The sequence below is a fragment of the Scardinius erythrophthalmus genome, assembly GCF_964197995.2.
Source record: "Scardinius erythrophthalmus genome assembly, chromosome: 5".
Taxonomy (NCBI): Eukaryota; Metazoa; Chordata; class Actinopteri; order Cypriniformes; family Leuciscidae; genus Scardinius; species Scardinius erythrophthalmus.
In genome coordinates, this window is record NC_138225.1 from 28,362,439 (window position 1) to 28,380,909 (window position 18,471).

Here is an 18,471-nt window from a genome sequence, read left to right on the forward strand (position 1 = left end):
AATACCACAACAGATCTAAACATTGGATATAGCCAGGTGAAAATATCTTGTTGAATCTTGTTGACACATAACAGTGAAATACTTAATGTTAAGGTCTGAATGGAACCCATTTAGGCTACCCATGAGCATTAATACATAGAGTCAGGAAGAAGTACTTTAGAAACCAGCCTTTATTCATTTTTAAGAGATGGGGTTTGGGCCTGGGTCTGTGTGGCTTTTTTTTCCTTACTCAGGACATATGGAGGATACAAAATCAGTTGAGTTTGATTCTGTTGCAATTTGTTCACCCTTTTTTCCTTAATCGCCTGGACTATTTCTGCAATCTTGGATTTAGCAGACTCCTCAGAGTGGCGCGTATGCGCAGACGTCAGGTTTGGTAGATGCTCATTTAAATGCACTGCTGAAACCTCCAGAAAAGTCTTTTCCCATGGCTGTGAGCCAAGCGACTACAGATGTGAATAAAAGTTTGCACCTGGAAAGCATATGTTGCAACGGATCCTGCATACTCACAAGAATAAACTGATACTGTGACAGGCCAAGTAAGGAAATCCCATTTCTTGGGTTGGATTTAGATACTTTTCCACCTTATTTGCCATAACCATAATGACAGAAATACCATTGAGAGTTTGACTAGACTTAGGATAGTTTGTCACATTATGCCATTGGATTACAGGGGGACAAGAGGAATGCAAAGAACCCTAATCAGATTCAGAAGCACAAAGAGCTGTATTGCCAGGTGTGCTTGCACAAAGGAACTTTTTTTGGTAATGAAGCTTTCAGTGCACACATATTAACAAATAAATAACAACAACAACAAGACACAGGATAATACAATTTTGAATAAATTATAGCTGCAAGCAGTGATGACAGGACCAAGCCCTGGCACCACCGCCACCCCGGTGGGCTTTATGGCAACTGTGCTTGGTGGGCAATATGCAATTAGCAATTAGCTTGGTGAGATTTAAAGGTACATCGATCGTATCTGTGGCGCGTTTACTGAGCTTGATGACTGATGATCCAAAAATAAGCTGACTTAAAAAGAACAGCTGAACATTAGTTCACAAATAAAATATATTGCTTAAATTGTTACTGTCTTTAGTTATTATTATTATTATTTATTATAAATGTAAAACTGCTTTAAAACACTAAACTTATTTATATTATTATTATATTAATATAGATTATATTATTTATACTTGGGTTTAATAAATAGAACATTAATTCCAATGTTAATGTAAAAATACAAAATAGAATTGTATTTGCTTTCTTATGTAATGTAATGTTTATTTAACCAGGAAAATATGACAACCTTAAGTGTAACAGGGACATGAATTTACCATACACGCACGCACGCACGCACGCACGCACGCACGCACGCACGCACGCACGCACGCACGCACGCACGCACGCACGCACGCACGCACGCACGCACGCACGCACGCACGCACGCACGCACGCACGCACGCACGCACGCACGCACGCACGCACGCACGCACGCACGCACGCACGCACGCACGCACGCACGCACGCACGCACGCACGCACGCACGCACGCACGCACGCACGCACGCACGCACGCACGCACGCACGCACGCACGCACGCACGCACGCACGCACGCACACACACACACACACACACACACACACACACACACACACACACACACACACACACACACACACACACACACACACACACACACACACACACACACACACACAAAATAAGAGATCACATATGGCAATAAAAAAATAGATATTAGGTGGCCTCATAAAAAGTGAAGAATAATGTAGGAATAAATGTATATGAACTGATTTCTGGTTTATTGACTTTATTGACACTCTGTTTCAGATTATTTTTATGTATTTGTAGGGTCTGATAAAGGTCAGGGTCCAGACAAAACTTTGATTTATGTATCTGAAATCTATATTTAATCCTAAAAACTTTTCAAGTAGGCCCAAACACATTAGAAACAATCTATGATCAGAAAGGTCGGATTCAGCACATACTCAAGAACAAAACATTTCTCCAAATACTATTTTAAAAATATCTGGCCAACCGCATCAGTGGCTCTGGATGTACAAAACAGAAACTGTCAGAGCATCACATGATTAACTTGAAGAGAACAACATGTGAATGAACAGTCACATTAATAACAAGCACTAGAAAAATAGGATTAAGATTAGGCTCATGCCCTGCATTTGCTGCAAAAAAAAAATATATGCCACAAAAAGTATAAAAACTAAATAATAATAATAAAAAATATTAGATTAGCAAACAACAAATCTTATTCTACAAGCATAGATGTGTGTAAAGACTCAAGAAGACGTTTATGCGGTATCACTCAATTCATGCAATCACATTAGGTAATTTAGGGGCCATAGAATTATTTGGACACTCAAATCACTCTTAAGATTTGTCTGAATGCATTAATTTATAACAAAAACTCAAACCTTAAAAAATGATGCAAGAGAACTAACTTTTATGAGACTGGTCTAATGGAGATTTTTTTTGTGGATTTATGAACTTCTCAAGTTCACACATGACACACAGGTGTCCTAGCAGACGTATTGTTTTAAAAAGAAAACCTGCACAGACATCTAAGTGGTTTAAGAGTCCAAATACTTAGTGGTTATTGTATAAAAAGTCTAAATGCAACTTTAAATTGTTTATTTGAAGAGCATGACCCCAAAGTTTGATGCATCCACAATAATCTTTTAAATACTGTGTGAAATTTCTTGCCTCATCCGGGTTACTGAAAAAAAGGTCTTTACTAAGAATCCAAAAGCCAATGCTGGCCAGGAAATGAGGAAAATCTCTCACTAGGCTGATTAACTAATGATTTGGAAGAATCAAAAAGAGCTCAAAATGAGACCAACTTGTGAGGAAAGACCAAGGGAATAGAAACATTTGCGAGTCTAAACGGACTGAAGAGTTAAGACACACAAATGTTATCAAATTCTTTCAAATATTCACAATACACTCTGTTAATAAGCCAAAGGGCTACTGAGATGACCCAAGCAAGGGTGAGGATATGCCTCATCAATTGGGATTCAAACCATGGACATTTACACTTCCATTTCGTAATGCATTTGAAACAGTTATGCATTCTGTAATGAAGAAGAGAGGCTACTGAGCATATAGTGAGGAAAATAAGTATTTGAACACCCTGCTATTTTGCAAGTTCTCCCACTTAGAAATCATGGAGGGGTCTGAAATTGTCATCGTAAGTGCATGTCCACTGTGAGAGACATAATCTAAAAAAAAAAAATCCAGAAATCACAATGTATGATTTTTTAACTATTTATTTGTATGATACAGCTGCAAATAAGTATTTGAACAACTGAGAAAATCAATGTTAATATTTGATACAGTAGCCTTTGTTTGCAATTACAGAGGTCAAACGTTTCCTGTAGTTTTTCACCAGGTTTGCACACACTGCAGGAGGGATTTTGGCCCACTACTCCACACAGATCTTCTCTAGATCAGTCAGGTTTCTGGGCTGTCGCTGAGAAACACGGAGTTTGAGCTCCCTCCAAAGATTCACTATTGGGTTTAGGTCTGGAGACTGGCTAGGCCACGCCAGAACCTTGATATGCTTCTTACAGAGCCACTCCTTGGTTATCCTGGCTGTGTGCTTCGGGTCATTGTCATGTTGGAAGACCCAGCCTCGACGCATCTTCAATGCTTTAACTGAGGGAAGGAGGTTGTTCCCCAAAATCTCGCAATACATGGCCCCGGTCATCCTCTCCTTAATACAGTGCAGTCGCCCTGTCCCATGTGCAGAAAAACACCCCCAAAGCATGATGCTGCCACCCCCATGCTTCACAGTAGGGATGGTGTTCTTGGGATGGTACTCATCATTCTTCTTCTTCCAAACACGTTTAGTGGAATTATGACCAAAAAGTTCTATTTTGGTCTCATCTGACCACATGACTTTCTCCCATGACTCCTCTGGATCATCCAAATGGTCATTGGCAAACTTAAGACGGGCCTTGACATGTGCTGGTTTAAGCAGGGGAACCTTCCGTGCCATGCATGATTTCAAACCATGACGTCTTAGTGTATTACCAACAGTAACCTTGGAAACGGTGGTCCCAGCTCTTTTCAGGTCATTGACCAGCTCCTCCCGTGAAGTTCTGGGCTGATTTCTCACCTTTCTTAGGATCATTGAGACCCCACGAGGTGAGATCTTGCATGGAGCCCCAGTCCGAGGGAGATTGACAGTCATGTTTAGCTTCTTCCATTTTCTAATGATTGCTCCAACAGTAGGGCTGTACTGCCCTAGTCGATTAGTCGATTAGTTGGTCGATACGTTCTGGTTCGACCAAAATTCTGATTGGTCGATTTTCTGCCGCGTTTATTTCATCAGTTTTGCCGCGCTGAGGCGCGCTCATTTCATCAGGTGGAAAGCACTAACTGCTAATGGGGGTGTTTTCAGAGTACCCTTGTTTCACTGTAACAGTCTGTCTTCAAAACACCCCCCTTGTTTTCACCTTTTTTGGATTAGTCCAACCCAAGAGAGAGCGTCGAGCATAGAAGGTTTGATGCTGAATATTATTTATTTAATTGTGAGAGCGTTTAATAGTCAGTCCTCTTCTAACATGTCAACAACAAAGAAATCGACAGTGTGGCAGCATTTTGTTAAAATTGATAACATGAAAAAGGTCGAATGCAAAGTTTGCAAGCAACAGTTTTCCACAGCTTGACGACAAACATGACATATCATCTAAAAGTGGTAACGTTAAGCTCACTTGTCTGCGTTAGCTTGCCCTGTCTGTTTTGAGTAGGCTATATGAACATATTAGAATTTGCATATTTCAATGTTTTAGTGTGATAACCTAACTTTTTTATTTTTTATTTGGAGCCTAATGCGCAATTGTGCTGTGCTGTTGGTGTGTTAGTTTTGAGCCTAGGATGCTTTTTATTTCGCACTTTATTTCGTTTCTGCTCTTGATCTGGTTTGTTTAATAAATATTATTTTTTTATTAAAGTGGACGTGCCTTTTGTGTTTATTAAGAGTAAAAGCTTTAATTTAATATTAATAGTCTATTCGTGTCTCAGCTGCGACGCTGAGCTCATGTTCAGCCTCGCTCGGTGCGAGGACATGCACGGTGAAATGATAGCGTCTGACAGTTATAACTTATTATAACATATGACAAAAATAATTGTCTAAATTATGTTGCATATTCCTCAACAGTTCTTGTGATGATATCACTAGTTGACAACATAGTACTATTTTCGGAAATCATAAGCTATGATATTGCGCAGGTGCACGTGATGCAGCGCCGTCAGAGCTGACAAACTCGAGTGTCAGACTCATTTCAGTGCAAAATAATTAGGTCAAAAACGATTTAATATACTGCAAATAGCCTACTAGTTGTTTATGTTTATTTATAATTCATTTAGGCGGACAACAAGGCTACCAAGTCCTGCGCACAGTGCGCATCTAATTAATTTAACGGGGTTTTTTTCTAACGTCATTTTTAGTCGATTTTAGTCGATTTCTAGTCGAAAATTTCAGGACTTCGGTCGACCAAGATTTTCTTTGGTTGAGTACAGCCCTATCCAACAGTGGACCTTTTTTCACCAAGCTGCTTGGCAATTTCCCCGTAGCCCTTTCCAGCCTTGTGGAGGTGTACAATTTTGTCTCTAGTGTCTTTGGACAGCTCTTTGGTCTTGGCCATGTTAGTAGTTGGATTCTTACTGATATGGGGTGGACAGGTGTCTTTATGCAGCTAACGACCTCAAACAGGTGCATCTAATTTAGGATAATAAATGGAGTGGAGGTGGACATTTTAAAGGCAGACTAACAGGTCTTTGAGGGTCAGAATTCTAGCTGATAGACAGGTGTTCAAATACTTATTTGCAGCTTTATCATACAAATAAATAGTTAAAAAATCATATATTGTGATTTCTGGATTTTTTTTTTTAGATTATGTCTCTCACAGTGGACATGCACCTACGATGATAATTTCAGACCCCTCCATGATTGTGAAGTGGGAGAACTTGCAAAATAGCAGGGTGTTCAAATACTTATTTTCCTCACTGTATATTCACAAACTCAAAACTTATACTCAAGTATAAATCAGATAGCTATCCGATCTGAGATAACGCATGAAGTGGCCAGGTATAAACAGCCCCTATATTCCCAAGGAATCCTGATTTGAGCATGCACCTGTTGATGTCATATTTTATGTTTCCACATTAAAAGTAATACAATTCGTGATTCAATGTAAACCTAGGGCTAACTCATTTCCCAGGTTACAAATGGAGGCAATACGTCAGAATTTCGCAGATACTGTAAAGACATTCCACAATGCGGTGGAGAGCTAAAGTTATAACCTCAGTCAGCAATCTCCCCATGAACAAGCCTACAGAGGGGAAACAGAGCCCACCACAAGCGGCTCTGTATTTGAACACTCTCAGATGGAGAGACAGATGTCAGGACAACACAGAGCTTCTCATTTCTTCTGTGTGCAGTGTTGCATTTTTGTGAGTGTGTGTGTTTTAGTTTGTGGGTAGACCGGTTTACAAAATAGTTTATACTGGTAGCTCTGAAATACGGTTTCTGTTCAATGACCGAAACAGACGTTTAAGTAGCGTTTCTCAGATGGCACGTTTTGACTGTGTTCAGCGTCTATTTCGTACACACAACGTGAATAATCTTAAACGGTTAAACATGTCAGCTGTGTGGACATTTAACGTTAATGTCACTTAGAGTTACATTTACCTCAAGAAAGCTATTCAATGGCCATAATCTCATTAGTTAGCTAGAAAAAAGAAAAACTCTAGAGAAGAGCATTTTGCTAAATATAAGCACTGTATTACATATTCACTATATTTTTTACTTAATCTGTTAGTGACGTCTCCATTATTTATGTATAAATAAATCTGTCATGAAAACAAGTCATTACAGTTAATTGTCGTTTAAATGTTTATTTCACCAACAAACTGGAGTAGTAACAATAATATTAAAAAGTTGATATAAAAACTGCTTTATGTGGAATTTAAATGTACAACTTGAGTGTTGATTATTAAATAAGTCTGAAAAATGTATTGATTATTTATTTATAAGAAAACTGAATTTTTTAAATATAAATATTTTACATCTTAAATATATTTTAATGTCACTTTTGGTCAATTGAATGTATCAATGGTGAATAAAATAATATTAATTTCTTTAAAAAAAATTGTACTGAGTGACCCCAAACTTTTAAACGGTAGTTATTACCAGACACTGAAACAGGGAACCGTATCCCCTCACTAAGATTAGAGAGAAAGATAGCCATCCACCTCTAAACCAGTTAGCATTGTGGAAGCCACAACAAAATTGTTTGTTTGGGACAGAGACAGCAGTCAAACAACCCAAACATGACCCGTTGCTTTAAATAGAGCTTAGCTACCAAAAAAACTGTTCCAATTGGCTGCTCAAATCTATTACTCCCTTTGGGGGCTCAAAAGAATTTGGGAATACACTCATCTCCAAATCCTGACAATGTTCTCTGAAAGCATTGGGATTCCGCTTTTCAATGCAGTGCGAAAATAACTCATAAAGAATGTCAAAAGAGAATAAAAGCATTATTATTACACAAAATATGACATGTACAACCCCATTCCATTCTGTAAATATTACTGAAGTCTCAGGATGCAGAATTGCAGTAATACATTTTGTGGAGGGAATATTCAGTGCAAAAAGTTGACCAAAGCACTTTCTGTTCATTCATAAATTCGAGTCTGTGTCAAGCCAGTTTCAGATAGCAATTTAAGCCATGTGAGGACATAGAGTATGCCTCTTTATGCAGTGCTGGAGGGGAGCTTATGTGACTCAGAGATAAGTAGATTTATAGTCCCTATTTACCCAGCGCTTCCTCAGAAATAGAACACTTCCATTTACAGAGCAACACTTGCGATAGCCGAAGCTCTCCCTTTGGTTTCATCTACTATGAGTTCAGACAAGACCAACAGGCTACAGTGAAACAAATATAATGGTGAACAATTAACAACAGGGATTAGGAAACATATTAACACACAGCTTCAACGGTGTCATTAAGCGCCATTTAAACCAAAGTCAAATCTTATTCATTATTAAGAAATATGTATTGTTACTTTCTGCCAGTAATGAGATGTATAGGATCTGGGTAATGAATGAATGCTATTGGCATGTTTAACCTGCATGTCCATTTCTGCAACAAACATGGGAGGACATGGTGTCATACCAGGGAATCCCAGATATTTGTCAAAACAAGAAGCATGAAAAGCTGTTAAATGTTGTTGAGAACTGATATTCACCCATTAAATGTCATTACAGCAATAATTATGTTACCTGTCAGCCTATGCAACAAAAAGTGAACTAATATGTCAAGATCATAATATATTATGCCACTTATTCCTCCAAGAAGCTGTAAATATCATGTTTCACGTCACTAACAGCAAGCACAATACAGTCATGCCTATGAAAATGCGTATAACGTTACCTGAAACGTTCACTTCCACCCCTTCATCATCATCGTTTTTGCGGTGAGGTCAGTTCCCGACAGCTGGCACGCGCTGTTTGGGCTCCTGTGAGTTCAATAATCATAGCAATCATCCGTATAAAGTCCCTGAGCGACTTCGCTGTATGTTCATGGAAATGTTTCTAACAGCTCGAGCGACTCGCCCCTTTCATGTGATCTACTCAGAGCTTGATTAAAGTCCATGGCTGCTTTTTTTCCACAGGACAGCCTGTCGATACGGACAGTATCCGTGCCTCTGAGATTGTCAAATGAAAATACAGCTCGGTTCGGCGCTCGCAAACTTTGCACGAGCGTCAGCAGGGATCCATTATCCAGCGCGTTGCATCTCAGCGGGTGTGAGATTGTTTGGATCGTCCCGCCCCTTCTTCAAACTCCAACAGAAGACGCTCACGGTGAATCTCAGATACTGACACCAGAAGGAATAGCCTTCTACAGTGGCGGTGTTTTAAATCCTAGTGAACTGCCTTCTTCCTAACTGTAGCGTAGCCTACTTCTTCTCATTACGGTTCCGATTCCGTAAACATTATTTTATTAGAACATTAATAGGTCGATCAATTCATTCATTCATTTTTATAAATGATCACTGACTACAACAAAACTCATTAACATCCTCGTGTCGGAGACGGTTCGTAACCGCTTCGAATGATTCAGAAGTGTTTGTCATTCACTAAAAAGAACCGGTTTATAATAAGCAGGCTCGGCTCCAGCTTTGAGATCATGCAAGGTGGGCCAAATGATATTTGGTGTTCCTTTACTTACTAGATGCATTTTTCAACATATCAATAATTTAAATTTGACTTTAAATGTTTATATATATATATATATATATATATATAAATTTATAACAAATCTTGTATCAATTTTGTAATTTCAGATTTTATATGAAAAGGGGCAGGTTTTTGAAAGTGACTATTAGTAACACTGATCCTGTTTTTAGAAGCATAAATAACTTGTTTTATGCCTCTATTTAGCTAATTATATAAAATTCTGTCACAATGATGCATTTTCCTTTAACGCCTCAAAATGAATATCACATGTCTATTATTAACACTTAATTCATAAATATATGCTATTATAGGCTCTCTGTTGGGGGCAGAGATTTAAATGATTTAAAGAACAAAAAACCCTCTTTTTTGCAGAATGTAATAAAAAAAAGTTTTATGTCTTACTAGTAAGTGAAAAACTTATTTATTTTTTTTATCTGTAAAATGTTCAGTTATTACTGGTTTCTGATAACAAGTGACTGAAAAGCATGATCTTCCTCAAAATCTGGAGCCGAATTGAACATCGCACCAATTTTGTGATTGGTTGTTATTTGATGTGGGGCACCCTGGTGAGCCAGGTGGGCCGGTGAGGGCCCAGGGTGGGCCAAGCTCCTGATTAGGTGGAGCCAGGCCTGTTATAACAGTCTTTCATTATGAAATCGGAGTGGTCCCACTGTAGATTCAGTAACAGTGATTACAGCAGTAGTTTAGTACAACAGTATGGTGATGCATTACTAGATGCGAGAACCAAGTCACCATAAAAACAAAACTGACCATTCGTTTTGTGGAATATTACAGTATTTATTATAAATGATTTATCCATGCACATCATTATGTTTTTGAAAATGAATATGCCCTCATAATCTTTAATCAAAATAACGTCCCCTGCCTCTTGCAACAGCATCTCTTCTCTTCAGATGACATTTTTTCTTGTTCGAGAAGCCATTTCACTCAGATATACATCACAATCGGGAAGAAAAACAAAATTTCCGCTTCATGCTGACTTTAAAGGAACCTAATGTAATAAAAATCATTCAGTTCTGAAGGAGAACCTCTTCATGGTTCTGAAACAAATAAATGTTGCACGCGATTATGATGACCAAATTGGGACATAGCATGCGGCCGAGAGAGCTCAACGCACTGCAACTGAAGAAAACACATGCAAATTGAAAAAACACCAATAATCATCAGTTTGACAACACATGTGCTGCAAATACTCACAACGCAACCAAATACAGAAATGCTCTGCAAATAGCACAGACCGCAAAGGAAATGTTTCAAGGGGACGCCAACACGTGCTGACTGGCTGGGACATGCTTATTGTTCAATGTCTACTCGTCAGTGGTGTTGTCGATGACCTGAAAGGTGAGTTTTTTGTTTATTTTAACATCCTGATCATATGAGTTGTGAGTATTTACAGCGCGTTTCTGTATTTGGTTGCGTTGTGAGTATTTGCAGCACATGTGTTGTCAAACTGATAAAGAACTTAATTTGCTGGTGTTTTTTTCTATTTGCATGTATTTCCTTCAGTTGCAGCGCGTTGAGCTTTCCGTACCTATCTATAGCCTAGCCGACTCGTACCTATGAAGATAGGTCAGCTGGGCCCTGACATACAATGCCCTTTGGGTTGCTGGTCACTTAAAAACATGATTGCAAAGTTGAGATTCTCTGATCATGTTAAAAAGGATAAATGAATGAGATTACAGTTGCATTTTACTTTTATTTTGGAGTGTCATTTGGAAATAACATGTAGTGCAGTAGACTTTCACTTGGCCTGTGCAATGCTGTATAGTTTACTGATACGGAAAGTATTTAACAAAGGATTTGGGTTTTGTGTAGTTGTAATATCATAGCTCATAAGGGAAAAACTGGTTTGTTTGACTGATGTGACCTTGCGCGGTGTCAGTCATGCTGAAAGTGAGCATTTATCTTGAAGCTACTTCATGATTAAGTCACTACTTTTAATCATCCATTAAGACAGATTTCAGACAGAAAAGCACACAGCCTCACTGTGCTGTCCGCCCTCCTGGCAGGATTATAATATTCCAACGAAACAGATAAAAAATACACTTGATCCCTGTATCATTTACTGCTGAAGGGAAAGGGTGTCTCCACTAGGTTATGAATAAATAAAACAAACAAATAAATACCATAAATCGTAACAGACTGCACCTGAGTCTGCACTGCCTGTGCGTCTCCTTCTAAAGCCTGTTTTCATTATGAAAGACATCCGGCGGCAGGCAGCAGTCTGGCACACATTCTTTACATAACTCTGAGGGGTTTGTGGGGAACTGTCCCAAAGACAGTAGCATCATTCACTGCACCCTAGCCTTCCACAATATTCACAGACTTGAAATGGACACGTCGTATCTTCTGCTGTTGCTGTTCTGACCCTAGTAAATTAGGTATATGATACACAAAAAGTAAAATTAGGAAAAAGGTGACTTTTTTATCTCTCACAATCATAGTCATACAAATGTCAAATATCTGGATGCTACCTAGTGCTCAATTTTACTTAAAATAGTTCAATACAATTTTGTTCATCACATTTCGTGGTGTTTATTTCAATAGTGCAAGTAAAAGGATTTTTGTTTGAAATAACTAGAAAGTTGTTTACTACTGCCCTCTAGTGGACAAAGCCACAACTGTACAGCCTTTTTTGTCTCCACAAATAAATGTCTCACAGATATCACTGCATGTCTCCTGAGAAATCATACCTTGACTCAGTAAACAGCAATAAAAGAAGTCTACCCTAATAAGCCAATCTGAAAACTAACCAATCAGAAACACTCCAGAAATCAGTGCTAAAATTCAAATTGAAAAGGGTTTTATATAATATTAAAACATGAAAGAGTTTGAAGAACAGAAACCCTGTGTTTTACCTTAAAATGGACATGTGTGACTTTTCTAATATATTCACTTACTTACAATTCAATTTTGTAATTCCACAGACAGAGCTAGGATCTTAAAATTGTAAAGAGGCACTGTCATGTGCGAGCACATGGCCTAGATCAACCTTGCTCAATAAACCATCACTTTCCACAAAACAACCACAATGGGCATGGTTGAAAATCACAGAGCCAGACATGGTGGAATGTAATTTGTGGGGCTTTAAAATGGTTGGTTCCACAAACCAGACAGTATTACCTGAATATCCGGATTGAACAGAGCTAATCCTCCACCCCATCTGTGACCAGAGAAATGGGGGTTCCATGAGACTTTGTCTTATTCTTATGGCACAGGCTTTATGCACAGCAGATGAATGATTTGATTTTGAACCCATGTCATAAAAGCATTTTTCCAATGAAGCAAGTGCAATTGGGAATTTGAGACTGATAAAATTCTTAATTACATGTGCTGAAGTTATAACTATATTCTGTCCATAACATTAGGCTGACTTACTGAAAAATTATGATTTCTGAGCAGTATTATCTTTCATCTCAAGATTGAACAATTTTACACCGTAAAAATGTTGGTAATGTTAACAGAAAAAAAAAATACTGTAAAAATGCAACAGTTAAAACCTAATAATTGGTTAACAGTATTTTACCTTACATTATACATTGGAAATGGTTTAACATCACATTATTTATGGGGGTTTTATGGTTATAGTTATATATTTATGGTTTCTGAAAGCAAAACTATGAATTACCATGTCAATTAAAGGGCAACCACAGATATTAATCTAAAATATTAATATATTTAATATTTTACATTTTAACATAATGAATGGCCATTTGATTCATCCAAACGTCTGACCAAATTCCTGTCCTTGGGATTTTAAACCATACCAATGCATATTTTATTTACACCCTCACAATCTTGGAAGTCCTATGGTTATAATTAAGAAAATGAATTAAAACAAATCATTTAATCTGATGATTACAAGCTATTTTCAATCACGGAATATTCTTGTACTGTTTTAACTAGACCACAGTGCCTGATTTGAGGTTCTCATATCCATTTCTGTGGGAAAATGGCACCAATCTCTTCACTAAAGACGAAAGAGTCAAAGCTTTCTTTTGCTTAAGAGAAAAGTGCAAACTCAGACATAGTTAATGCCAGGGAAAAGATGGCAGTCTTTCTCTCATTCATCCAAGCAGCAAGTTAACAACCACAAAGAGCTGGCGTGCCAATTCAGGACTCTGAGAATCAATTTAAAGCAAACAGACTAAAAGGCTTTGATCTTTATACTGACAGGAACTAGGCAGACTTACAAGCTGAAATGTGTAATGTTTCATCGTGGTTTTGATAGGACATATGGAGATTCTAATACAGTTAATCACTTTGACACAGTATATGTCTGTAAAAACAGTTGTGCAGGGAAAACGTACGGTTCATAATTCACTCTGTGCGGTCCTTTATTTCTTCACACCTCTGTTTTAGACTCCTAAATACTTGTGGCTTCTGGATCCCAAAATCTTTGGAAAAATTCTTTAAATTAATTTTAGATTAAAATGGAAGTGCCAATCAGCTGATTCTAGCTTTCTAGGCAAACAGGTATTTTCTTTGTTGCGGTAAATCTAAGTAAAGTGTATCGTTCTTAACCTTGTTTTCCCCAATACTCTCTCATTGAGCACGCGGAGAACACTTTGCATGGGCTGGTTGGAGCAGTGCCACTGATCTATTTTCCAAGCTCCCCACAGACAGATGCTGGTCCAGGCTGTTAAAGGGGGGGGAAGGAAAAGAGCGGGACCAAAATTACAAGAAGACACATTAAACCAACAAGGCTTTTTGTGGAGAGCTGCATTCAGGCCCAGAAATTTTGCATTGAAATCATTAACATGAAAAGCACTTGATGAAAAATAAAGTTTCCATCATGTGTCTCTTTTTTTTGTGTGTGTTTGAAGGCTTTGGTCCATTGCTTTTTGAACCGTGTCCAACCCTCATCTCTCCACTCACACCAAACCTTCTACTCCAACAGTTCTCAGTGTTTGCATCCTTACAGATTCAGGCCTTACCTGAGAGAGGAAATAAGGGTAATGCAGTAATGAGCGAACATAACCCTGAGGCAGACTCATAAAACTCACTTGAACTGAAATGTAATCAAAGGTTTGTGTGAGTAAAGGAAGGAAACAGCTAATGGATGGCTTGACCTCTAAAAAAATAGTCTGTGGTGTCTTCAGTAAAGATCAAGTTGGTTAATGCAAGATTGTGCTGGTCAAGTAAGTTTAGAAGCCTAGTGGGAACACAAGCAAAGGAATCAACATGCACCGCCATTCAAAAGTTTGGGGTCAGCACTTTCTTTTGTTTAAAGAAATTACTTTTATTTAGCAAGGATGGAATAAACTGATTAAAAATACCTTTATAATGTGACAAAAGATTTCTATTTCAAATAAATGCTGTTATTACTATTTTTGTTACTTACTATCATCAGAGAATCCTACATTTTTTTATCATGGTGTGGCAAGCAGGGCGGGGCCGAGAGCTGTGGGAACGGAGCGAGGCCGGTGACGTGAGTGCTAATGAGCGTCACCTGCGTGCCACACCAGTCTCGTGTCCCACGGAGGAGCTCCGGAAGGATAAAAAGAGGACACTCGACAGTGATGGATGAGAGAGAACCAGGCCTGGACCATTTTGTAGTTTATTTATTTTTCTATAAATTTTTATGTTGAATGTTCACCGGTGTCCGCCTAATTCTTCCCTGAACTTTGAACATTGCCACTCATGGTTTTCACAAAAATATTCAGCAGCATAACTGTTTTCAACAGAAATCAGATTTCAAATCAGATCATATTATAATGATTTCTAAAGGATCATGTGAAGGACACTGAAGACTGGAGTAATGGATAGTGAAAATTCAGCTTTGCCATCACAGGGATAAATTACATTTTCAAAATACTATATATTAAAACAGAAATCAGATATTTTAAATTGTAATAATATTTCACAATATTATTGTTTTTACTTTATTTTTGATCAAATAAATGCAGCCTTGGCATAAGAGACAAGAAATCGTAGGGGGAAAAAAATAAAAAAATCGAAGAAAATAAAATTGTACTGACCCCCAACTTTTGAACAGTATATGTATGTTGATTACTAGCTATATTAGATATACAGTGGTCAACATTTGAAGTGGATCAAAACCTTTCATCAAAGTTATACATGAATTTTGAACAATGCCCGTTCTTGTCTTAGGACAACTTTGATGAACTTTTTTGATCCACTTTAAATGTTGACTACTGTATTATAAAATAACTGCTTCTGCTCTTGTAGAGGTGCAATTTAGAATTTAGACATCTCTATTGTCATCTAGTTGAAACATACGATTTTAATTTCTTCATTTTTAACTCAGTTGTGCTTGCTATAAAGCATATACATTTGAAAAATTTCATCCCAACTATCACCATACATGACATAAGCATGCAAGCAAAAGTGACGTAAATCAAAAATTTCCTGCTAAATCCACAGATTTCTTAGTATAAGAAGCTTATACCAACAGGAAGCTTATACCAACAGGAAGCTTATACCAACAGGAAACAGACTGTATCAGAATAACAACAAGAAATACAGCCGTTGTTTCTCTTCCAGAGACGTCTTGACACGAACAGCTTTTCTTTAGCTTGAGAAAATAATACGTCTGTTCTTGGTCAAAACCACGTGCCACTCCCAGGAACCTCCTCCCTTTCTGTATCCTGCTGTCCATCCGTACAGGAATCATTTATCCCAAACCAGATTCTGTGTGAACACTGCAAAACTTCCTATCATTTATCAGTCACACAATACAACCCCTAATTATAGAGCTGAAGTTACAAGGATTGAGCCTGACAGACCACAACATTCACATGACACTCAAAGGAAGTAGTATTCAACTTGGGTATATATAGGACTGTATAGGATATGAGACAGTGATATAAACACTCTAGAAATAAGAAGACTATGCTAATGCATTTTTTTGTTTTTTTGTTTTGGACGTAGCCAATTGGGCAAATTTATGCATGCACTATTTTAGTTTCCAGTTAAACCAGTTAAAATCTTTATGCCAGTTCTTTTGGTCTCATTTCCCCCCCAAATCCCTAAGATGTAGTTACAGAGCCTTAAGGGGATAGTTCACCCAAAAATGAAAATTAGCCCATGATTTACTCACCCTGAAACCATCCTAGGTGCATATGACATTCTTCTTTCAGACGAATACAATCAGAGTTATATTAAAAAATGTCCTGGCTCTTCTAAGCTTTATAATGGGAGTCAATGGGTATATTTTTTTGGCAGTCCATCAAAGTGCATCCATCCATGATAAAAGTGCTCCACACGGCTCTGGCAGGTCTTCTGAAGTGAAGTGTAAGAAAAATAGTATGTCATACATCGTCAAGTGTTACTCTTTTGGCGTAAGTCAAATTACACACAGCCATCTGCCGGAAGCTAGTTTTTTTAGTCGATAAAGTTTTAAATATGGATATTTTTCTTACATGAATGCATCGCTTTACTTCCGAAGACCTTTATAAACCCCCCATAGCGGTTTCGAGCACTTTTATCATGGATGGATGCACTTGATGGACTTGATGAACCAAAAAAATATACCCATTGACTCCCATTATAAAGCTTGGAAGAGTCAGGACATTTTTTAATATAACTCCGATTGTATTCGTCTGAAAGAAGAATGTCATATACACATAGGATGGCTTCAGGGTGAGTATATCATGGGCTAATTTTCATTTTTGGGTGAACTATTCCTTTAAGCTTTAAAGGGATAGTTCAAGCAAAAATGAAAATTCTGTCATGTTTACTCACCCATAGCTACAAACCTGTATGACTGTCTTTATCCTCTGCAGAACACACACACAAAAATATATATTTTTAGAAACTATCTTAGTTCTATTTTTATTTTTTGTCCATACAATGGAAATCAGTGGTCACCAAACATGGTAGCCAACATTCTAATTTCAAACTATCTTCTTTTATGTTCCACAGAAGAAAGTCTATACAGGTTTGGAGCGACAATAAAATTGCACTGTATGGTCATTTAGAAGTCTTTTGCATGTACATTTACTTCTGCCTGATCAAAATCAAAAAGATTTTATCATGGTTGGACAGAAAAAAATATTTAGCTGCAATGTTACTATTGTAATGGGTGGCTGTATGTATAAATCACAACGATGGAGATTACCAAAGAAAAAGCTTTAATTTCAATTAAACTAGGAAAACACTGGAGATCGCAAAGAAACAAAACAAAAAATCAAAAGAGTCCATAATTGTGACAATTATATTCTCATTCTGAACAAAAAGGTTTGCAAACTGAATTACAAATCTGGAAATAACAATATTAACAGCTAAAATAGCTCTTCTTAGAAAATCATAGTGCTTTTGAAAATGAAGAAAAATGGTGCAAAACATTCCAACATGATTTTTTAAAGTCACTGGCGACCTGGGGCACACAAGTACTGGTAATGTGACACATTTTCCAAGGTTCTGTTTGCCAAGAAAGGAAAAGGCAAAAAAAAAGAAAAGAAAAAAGAATGGCACTGCAACATGGTTAACTTCACAGTGCAGGTCCATCCTTTGTTTTAGTTAGACACAGACATTTGGCGGTCTAAGTGAAAGCTGAGCGTGTCAGCCGGTCCAGATGGAGGCCAAACAAGGACAGACACGAGACTGTCCACACCACTGACACATGCAGCCGTCTGTCAGAGCTGTCAACATGAGGAAACAAATAAGGAAAAGACCCACTGGCCCTGATCCAAGTACCATGCTCTGGGGCAAAACTAGTCAACCCCGGGACATGCTGACACGATGTATATAGACACATGAACACTAACAGGAGGCCCTGTTCTCTCTGACCAGCTGTGAATCACCCTGATTCCTAAATAAGAAGCTGCCACCCAGTCGAATGAGTAGCTATTCAGAAAATGGTGTGATCTATACCATCACTAATGTGAAATCCCACTCACTCAACTTGTAGAATGTAGATATATTTTCAAAAATGTCTACCCATTTTAACTCCCTGTGACCTTTCTTGGCTGTTTGTTCTTTATTCTCGAATAAATGGACGGCTGCCTTTTCTTTCTCTATTTGCAGACCAGTGACATCAGTGCCAAATGGGATTCCCAAACTTTTTTGTCAGCTTTAGGTCTCCTTTGACCTAAAATATTTTATTATTATTTAAAAAAAAAAAAAACATTCTCAAAAAAAAAAAAAATGTTTTTAACAGTTCTCTGATGTTGGTTAATATTCACAGGACATGCAGTTTTATT

The 18,471-nt window shown here is 37.8% G+C and overlaps 1 protein-coding gene across 3 annotated transcripts in view; it reads right to left on the reverse strand.

The window, feature by feature from the left end:
• The window catches only part of pdzd2 (PDZ domain containing 2), a gene marked incomplete at its 5' end in the record, with an annotated part of 61,050 nt that overhangs the window by 41,423 nt on the left and 1,156 nt on the right, over positions 1-18,471 (reverse strand). Inside the window, one exon of one of the 3 annotated variants that reach the window (XM_081364672.1) lies at positions 8,478-8,639. The exons of the other annotated variants lie outside the window; for them this stretch is intronic. Of the gene's footprint in view, positions 1-8,477; positions 8,640-18,471 lie in introns of those variants that run through there. 3 annotated transcript variants of the gene reach the window in all.